We start from the raw sequence: 9,705 nt of genomic DNA, 5'->3' as shown, positions 1-9,705 counted from the left end.
ATTAGTGCAGAGCGCTGGAGAGGGTTGTTGATAGCATAAATGCTTGACAGGCTGTCAGTAAATATCGTAGCTCGACTCTGCTGCGTGTCAATTGCCCATTTCACTGCCTTTGTGAGGGCAATTACTTCCGCTTGGAACACTGAGTTCTGTGCGCCCAGACGGCCCTTCCATTCCTTTGCTATGTTTCCATCTATATAGGCTATATAGGCACTGCCTACAGCGTTATCAATTTTTGACCCGTCCGTATAAAGCACGGCCCCTGGTCCGTCTAAGCGCGGGGTTAACGCTGGTGAGTGGAAAGTCCTTATGCCCAGTCCATATTCCGACGAATGTGTGCTTAGTTTGGATCTGCGTGTTTCGTAGACTTCTGGCAGATAGCATGTAATCCCATATGTGCATGGCTGTTGGAGTCGCGTCACCTTTGCAATTGAGGCTTCTTGCTGCGCTTTGATTGCGAGCGGCATAAGCCCTGCTAATACCGAAGCGGCCGCAGTCGATGTTGTCCTGTAGGTCTTGGTTATGGCCAGGACAAATGGTCGCTGTGCACTACTTAGCAATTTTACCTTTCTGACTGTCATCGGAGCTGCCCACATGGCTGCTCCGTAGGTTAGAACCCTCTCCGCGACAGCGGAGTAAAGTATCTTGTAGATATTGGGCCGAAGGCCCCAGTGCGGACCTTGCATTTTTTGCAGATTGTTTGCGATTCGGCGGGCCTTTTCTCTTTGCGCTTTAAGGTGAGGCAGCCAGGTGAACTTTTCATCCAATATAATACCCAGGAGTTTTAGTTCTCTGACCCTTTTGATGGTCTTCACATAGAGCTGGATGGTTGTGTTTCTTATTAAAGTATGGCCTGGCTAATGATAAATTATATATTTCGATTTTGCCTCAGAAATTATTAGCTTTTTCTCCTGACATAGCCGTGAGAAGGTATCAATTACCTCATTGCAGTTTTGCTGCAGTTCATCTCTACTATTGCCGCCCACCACAAAGGTCGCGTCATCCGCGAAGGCTACTATCTGTGTATGGGACGGCCATTTGTATCGTAGGATGGAATCGAAAGTTGCGTTCCACAAGTCTGGACCCGCGCACGATCCCTGTGGACAGCCTTTTGTCTGGCTTCTGGTTATGACTCCGCCAGTGTGTGTTATTATGAACTTTCTATTGGATAGGTATTGCTTGAAAACCTGCAGGAGATTATCAGGGATCCTTGCCTGGTGCAGTGCCTCTAAAATTGAGGGCCACCACAGAGAGTCAAATGCGCTTTGCAGGTCCAGACTTAGGACCGCTGCATGCTGTTTCCTTTCATGCAAGTGGCTGATATGGTCTCTTATCTTTGATAGGGCAGCAATCGTTGAGCGTAGCTCTCTGAATCCATATTGAGCGCCAGAGATTGCCCCACTCTGCGTCATATGAAATTTAAGCCGCTGGATTAGAAGCTTCTCATAGAGTTTCCCTATTACCGGGAGAAGACAGATCGGCCTAAAAGAGGATGGGCTGTTTGGATCCTTCCCTTCTTTCTTAAAGAGAACAACCTGCCCCGTTTTGTAAGGTTCCAGAAAGCTTTGCAGCAGTTTGTTAAAATAACGCGTGAAAAAGCCCGATTTTACTTTATGTATTGCTCTCAAGATTAAATAGTCTATTGAGTCGGGACCAGGGGCTTTATTTCCGGGAGAATTTTGATCGTTGCGGAGACTTCCTTCTCCGTAAATGGCATATCATCTGGGACAGATGTGTGCAGCGTATAAGCCTGGTGGTCGGACGGATCTGTAATATCCTCTTCCGGAAGCACGGCGTCAAGAATTGTCCTGAGCGTGATTTTCGTTATGTGTCCAGCCTGCTGCCCTGCAAAGGCTCTTAGCTGCGGTGGTCTGTAAACTTTGTTCGAAGCTATCTTGTGGAAAGCACTATAGACTTCTACATTCTTAGTACAGAACTCCATCCAGCTGGCAAGTTTCGCGGCTGTAACTGCCCTTTTGTACTGAGCTTGCTCTTCATTATAAAGAACACTAAAGGCTTGCCTCCTCTCTGGGTCTCTTTCGCTCTTCATCTTACGCCTAAATGCCCTGGTGCGACTGCGCTGTGCACGTAGCTCTTTCGTCCACCAGTTTGCCACTCTTAAAACTTTTGGTTATTTCAGGCCTAGGGTGGCATCACAGATAGACTGAATATCTCGTATCATACTGGTGGTTAAGTCGTCGGCATCCTTTTTGTTCTGACATTCCATAAGTGCCTCGTCCACCTGCTCTAGTACTGGTCCTAGCCTGCTTACAAGTTGTTTTAATTTTCTGCCATTCGTTCTATAACACTTGTTCATAAACTGCGCATGTTGCTGACCTATCTGGAACGTTATATAGCGATGGTCCGAGTTTGAGGGAGTGTCACTTACGGTCCAGTGCTGTATTTTCTGAGCCAGACGCGCAGTTGACAGCCAATCAATCTCCTGCCAATACATGGTGTGCATGCGGGTAGGACGTAAGGATATTCTGCAAGGCATCTAATGTGGGAGAAACGTCTACTGTAGGTGGAATGTAAACATTCGTGACCAGGACACTCAGTCCCATAGCCTCGACTGCAATTGTGATCATGTCTCTTGACTTTGCTAGCACAACTGACAACCATCTGCTGTGGCAACAAACTACTGCCGCTCTTGTTCCCTCACTTCCTGAATCCTGGATGACGGTCCATTGGAGGGGAAATTCTGCTGCCTGCCCTGCATAAAGAAAAGGTTCTTGAATTAAAAGGAAGTCCACCTCTTCCTCCCTAGCATATTGCACTAGCTGTGCAGTAGCCGCGCGCGCTTTTTGGAGGTTGATTTGGACAAACTTGAGCACATTGCTTTCCTCTGTTCTTGAATTCACTTCCATTACTTTTGTAAATTAATTAACTTTTAAGGTAAAAATTACTAACTGTGAAAATACTTGACTTGCTTCCTAGGAAGGTGCGCTTGTTATTAAGTGGACTGGCTGTTGTAGTAGGTAGAGGGTGCCTTGCTTGCTGGACTATTAAATTAGTTGTCCTCGCCGTAGTCAGTACGTGCTTTAATCTTCTGGATTTGCGCATGGAATGTTGGGCAGTTTGCTGCGTACGCTGCATGGTGCGTATCCACTTTAACTTTTGAATCTCTGTCTGCTATGATGCAGTTAATGCATTCAGGGCAGTCCGCCTTACATTCGTTAATGTCATGACAGCCTCCGCAGTAAGCGCAGTAAGGCCTGTGGCAGCAGTCTTTCGACGTATGTTCCAGGTCCTGACAGCGGAAACAGCGCTTGGCTCCCGTAAACTCGTAGATACTATGTTCCCTCCATCCTTGGAACAATCTTCGTTTGGACACGAGGACGTGAAAGGCACCAGGGGTACATTCAATCACCCACTTTGTGACTCTATTCCTTCTGTCTGGGCGCTTGAAGAGGACTCTACACTCTTCATTCCCAAGTTTGCAAGACTTTTGTAGCATTTCTTGTACTTCCACCTCCGAGGTGCCGTACGGTACATTGTCGATTGTGCATTTCGGTGTTCTCTTCCGTGGTATACGCGTGCGTACTGTATCCTTTAGGTTGTCGTGCTGAGATAGGAACTGACTTATATTCTGTACTTCATCCTTGTTGTTGCATCGCACCGCCACACCTCCACTATTTAAGTTCGTAATGCCCCGAAGGTTGACACCCAGATCTTCAATTTGGACATGCTTTTCTAGTACCCCGCGTATATCCGCACTGTGTTCATCACGTTTAGGGAGGATCAGCAGTGTTGGCCTGTTCGTGACCTTCCTTTTCAATCTCTGCTTTATCGCTTGCGCGTACGTAGGTTGGCCATCTTTGCCCTCTATAACCGGGTGCTCATCCTGGTTGTATAGTATCTTTGCTTGCACGGAGCTGCTTGACCTGTCTTTTTGCATTTTGCTGAATCGAGTGAGCAAGTTCACAGCAAAGTACAGTCGACGTGTTTACTCCTATGTCTGCTAGGTTGTTTTTGGATAAGTAGTCCTTATTCTGTTGTAGTGTTTATCCAGTTATCTTTCAGTTGGTTTCTTTTAAATTGCCGGTTGTGCCAATTTTGGCGGTACGGCTTATTTTCTTAGATTAGATTAGATGTCTGCTAGGGTTGGGCTTTCTGCAAGGTGTGGGCCTCTCAAGGCTAGCGTTTTCAGAGCGTCCAGAGCACATAGCAGTCGCTCACAAAGATCTTGAGGTAGGAGGAATTTGCCCCCTCTATAAGCGCTGGCTGTCTTTCTTATAAATTCGTAGAGCAGGTGAACTTTGCCTTGATGGTCTTGGTCACTGTCGAGTAACTCTTGCGGATCAAAATCCGACCTTTGCATCTGAGGCTCTCCTTCCGACTGTGCAGATGAGTTACGTGTCATTCTTGAATCACCGATGCACGTTGAGCACTTTTCACTTAATAACACATTAATATCACTTTCACGTTAACACTTGTATCACCTTAATCACTTTAAATCAGTGTTGATGGAATTCAACGCGTGATATCACTTTCACGTAAACACTTTGGATCACTTTTAAATACGTTAAAACACTTTAAATCACACTATAAATCACCGTTGACAGAACGTAAACTTTTTAAATCACTTACACTTGAAAACACTTTCACCATACAATATCAACTCTTAATAACACTTTAAATCACTTTTCACCTGAGCCACGTACATAACTTTCACGCTAATTTAACACAATAACACACTTTTCCACTTTAAGAACACCACATAAATGCATTGTATATTATTAGAAAATTCTGGAATTATTGCTGGGTTGAATGTAACAGGTACATTTTAATACATAAATATTGAGTGCTATAATCAATAGTGACCAGCAAGCAAATTGCAGACAAGTTAACACTTTGGATCACTTTTAATCATGTTAAATCACACTATAAATCACCGTTGACGGAATGTAAACACTTTAAATCACTTTTTGCGTAAATCACTTAACACTTGAAAATACGTTCACCATGCAATATCAAAACTTAATAGTACTTCCACGTTAACACTTTAAATCACTTTTCACCTGTGCCACGTACATAACTTTCACTTTAATTTGACACAAAAACCTATTTCCACTTTAAGAACACCACATAAATGTCTTGTATAATATTAGGAAATACTGGTATTATTGCTATGTTGAATGTAACAGGTACATTTTAATACATAAATTTCAGAGCTATAATCTATAGTGACGAGCAAGCAAATTGCAGACACGTTAACACTTTGGATCCCTTTTAATCACGTAAAATCACTTTAAATCACACTATAAATCACCGTTGACGGAACGTAAACACTTTAAATCACTTTTCCCGTAAATCACTTAACACTTGAAAACACTTGCACCATGCAATATCAACACTTAATAACACTTTCACGTTAACCCTTTAAATCACTTTTCACCTGTGCCACGTACATAACTTTCCCGTTAATTTGACAGAAAAACACACTTCCACTTTAAGAACACCACAAAAATGCCTTGTATATTATTAGGAAATACTGGTATTATTGCTGGGTTGAATGTAACAGGTACATTTTATTACATAAATGTTGAGTGCTATAATCAATAGTGACTAGCAAGCAAATTGCAGAGAAATGCACTTGGCTGCGATACTTCTTGTGTGCATCAGCTATACACTATAGGTAGTTCTGCGGAGTAATCCAATTGATAAACACAGGCACAGAATTATTTAAAAAGCACACACATACTGCATTAATCACTAGTGTAGAAGACGATAATCCTAAGTCCTGGTAATGCCGGGAAACGGTTACTCTTGAAGTAGCAGGCCGATCTTCTTCGAATTTACAATCTCATATAGCCCATGGCTTGAATCAGAAGAATCCGTTTGAACAAAATCGATAGGCCAATTAAGGGCTTAATTAGCGATTCGTTTAATTGCCTCCAGTACCTGTTTCTCCCTTTGTTGACAACAGGAAATCACTCATGTTCACAGGCGACGGGGGGTCGATTGCTTCTAACTGACCGTAGAGACGGGGAAAAGGTCAAAGTTCACGGTGAAAAACTTGTTAAAGCAATTAAAAATCAATTACTCGGCATTCATTGACCGCACACACACATAATTACTGTCAAATTGCTCAGCGTAAAATTCCTCATCCGACGATACTAAACACCAGTGACATCGGGCAACGGCGGCTGCTATGCAAATTTGGAAGCACAGTTCGATATGCTTTACCACGTGCACGACGCTTTGAGGCAGTAATTAGTCTCTTAGTAATTACTCGATGATCCGACCTTGACGAACTTGGTGTCTAATTAAAGCTGAAGGTCTTGGGTATACATAGCAATTGGAATTAAGACAATCCGCTGAATATTTCCGCTTCTGCTGAGGAATCCGTACAACGCCTAGGCATGCTGAGTATCAAATTATCGATCTGATCTTGGGGGATATTACACCACTCAAACCGCAATGCTCTCCGAAGTTCCGGTAGACATGTAGGAGGAGCTTGACGGGCTGCAACTCGTCGGCCAAGCATGTCCCACAAGTGCTCTACTGGATTCAAGTCCGGTGAGAATGCTGGCCAGTCCATACGGGTGATATCCTCCGACTGAAGGCATTCACTTACGACGTTTGCACGGTGAGGACGGGCGTTGTCATCCATATACACAAATTGTGCGCCCATGGCGCTCCGAAACAAACGTACATGTTGTTCCAGAATGACGTCCCGATAGATTTGGCTTGTCATGGTACCAATTTGAACATGCAGGTCAGTTCTGGAACCCAGAATAATTCCACCCCAAACGAGCACTCCTGCACCACCGTAACGGTGTCGTTCAACGATGTTTTCTTGGTGATAACGGGTACTTGGAGCTCTCCATATGAAAGTCCGGCGAGAATCAGACTGCAAGCTAAACCCGGACTCGTCGGAAAACATCACACAAGCCCACTGTTGCGGTTTCCACAATGCATGCTTTCTACTCCAGGCTAACCGCAGGCGACAGTGAGTTGCAGTAAGTGGAACGCATCTGACAGGTCTACGAGCATATAGACCAATCTGGCCTATGCGTCTGTACACGGTCTGCCTTGAAACGGTCCCTCCAGGGGGTTGACTCAGGAGACGTCCTGGGAAGTACTGGTTAGGATCTGTACCTAGGCAGTCTCAACCACTGGGGTATACAAACACTCTTCACAGGACTAGAACCCGAGTATTGTACTCAGGTAGGTTCGGGCTTGGCAGGGACCGTACTGGTACTGTCGTGTCCGTTCCCCCGGCTGTTGTGGAGCTGATATGTAGATATAAGCGGGGCTTTTCGATGGGGGTTTGGCCCTCATAGTCCCAGTGACGGGGACTGACAGAGTAAGGCAAGGCACCGATCATGAATTAACTGATGCTGAGGGAGTGGTGCCCCAAGGCAAAGGTGACATAGTGTATCTTCTTCGTATTTAGCATTTTTACCTCGCCGAGGCTATGTATAAAGCCGGGCAGGGACTGTGGGGTCTACGCCGCCACTGATAAGTCCCATCTAGAGCCCGTTTCATCTAAACTTTGTAAGGATATCTCCAGGTCGAAGGTTCGGTCTCTGGCGTACTCGTACTTGTCGTACCAGTGGCTGAAGAGAGCTGACGAGACAGGTCTGAGGCTGTGCTCCGCCTGTTTCTTTTGGCAGTAACTGCCAAATACCGGTCCTCATTCGGCGTTGTAACTCTGGGGCGACCTGTGCTGTAAAGTCTACTCACATTACCATCATCTTGGAATCGTTGCCAAAGCCTGGAGATGACACTCTGGGCAGTTCCAAGTTCGTCTTATACTTCCAGTTGGGTACGCCCACATTCCAGACGGCCGATAATTCTACCACGTAAAAAATCATCCAAATGCGTCCTTTGTGTCATAACTATTAGGTTATTGCACTGAAATGCTGATAAAGCGTCTGAGAACAATTTTACTTCTTTGCCTGTATTCCTTATATATCTCTTACACTCTCGTCATTGTGACGTACCATCAGTGTCATCTGGTTACTTCCTGAAATTTGCATATGATTCTTGAAGATGTGTGCAGTGATTTTACAGGTGATATATTTATTTTAGAGTTCGATTTTCGCGTGACTCCGAATTATCCTTAATTTATGGACATGAGTGTAAAATACAATACTTTTTAAATAGTGTTGGTCACTATGGATTTTACAAAGTTGCCTATAATTAAGAGACCGGGAGGTGTTTCTGGCGACTTTGAAGAGGTTAATAGAGCTTATGCTGAGGTTTATTTCGATTTGAACACTGACTTTGTCTCCGATCTTTCATTGATTTGTGATTCAGATTTTGGAGATGATCCTGATTTTGCAAGAGACGAAATCTTTGGCGTAATTCGATGGTATCGAAATGCTTCTGCTGCCGGACCTGATGGTGTTCACGCTGTAATTGTTAAGACCATTTTTGATTTATATCCTGATTTCTTTTATGTTTTGTTCAATATGTGCCGAAAGTATTCTGTTTTTCCGGATAATTGGAAGATTTGTAGGGTTATACTTATTCCTAAGGATAACGGTAAATATAGACCCATCGCACTTTTGAATATTATTGGAAAGGTACTGGACAAGTTAGTGACAAATAGACTTTTACATTATAATCATGAAATATAAACCTTTCACAATAATCAGTTCGGGTTCGTGCCGGGTAAATGCACAGATGATGCCTTGTTTGAGGTTACCTCATTTATACGAGAATATAGGATAAAACAACATGTACTATTGGTGTCATTCGATATTGCCTCAGCTTTCGATAATGTTGATTGGAACTCCTTGCTACTGAACATTTATGATTTGCATATTCCTAGGAATTTGTTTTATATAATATTGGATTATTTTAAGAATAGAAAGATTCTTTTTAATTGTTTCTCCGATGATAGGTATGTCTCTAACTTTGCTATTAGTAGAGGCTGTCCTCAAGTCTCCTGCAGCGCTTCCCTGTTCTGAATCATCATTATGGATAAATTGTTGGAACAAAATTTTGCCGATAATGTAAAATTGATTGCCTATGCCGATGACATAGTTTTATTATTGAGAGATGATTCACTGGAAAAATTGGAAAGACTGTTTGACGAAACTTGTAAAATCCTTGATGATTGGAGTAGTAAAGAAAAATTGAAGTTCAATATGAATAAAGCACAAGCTATGTTTTTCCGAGGGGAGGTCGAACTGTCAGGCTTCCTCGGATAAAATATGATAATAAACGAATAAAATTTTACGAACATATCAAATATCTTGGTGTTATCTTTGATCCAAAACTAACCGTTACTGAACATTTTAAGTGCATTCAAAGAAGAACGGATCAACTTTTACTTTCCTATAAGAGGAATTTTCCAGCTGACGTACTCGCAAGGAAATCCTCTACCTTACTTCCTATATACTATAATACAGTTGTATTGGTAATTATCATGTACGGCATTGGCGCATGGGGTTCCAGAGCGGAGGAGTTGGCTCAGGATGAAATTAGATTCAATCCAGAGAGCTTGGGGTTTGGCTATCACTCGATGTTTTAGGGCAGTTCCCACGGAAGTGGTGTGTATCTTGGCCGGTTTGCCGCCCCTCTCAGTCTTGTATAAATTATATTATCAGAAATATTTATTATGATCCGGTAATATGAACTTTATTCAATATGATTCAAATATTGTTACTAAACATTCTTTTGAAAAATTTAATTACCATCTGTTCATCCGACAAAATGTATTGCTTATAGTTTTGATAAAACTTTATCTAA

Source organism: Stegodyphus dumicola, chromosome X1 (assembly GCF_044657685.1).
Source record: "Stegodyphus dumicola isolate Sdum_Otavi_A_Nest chromosome X1, ASM4465768v1".
Lineage (NCBI taxonomy): Eukaryota > Metazoa > Arthropoda > Arachnida > Araneae > Eresidae > Stegodyphus > Stegodyphus dumicola.
Note: the sequence above shows the minus strand (reverse complement) of the source record.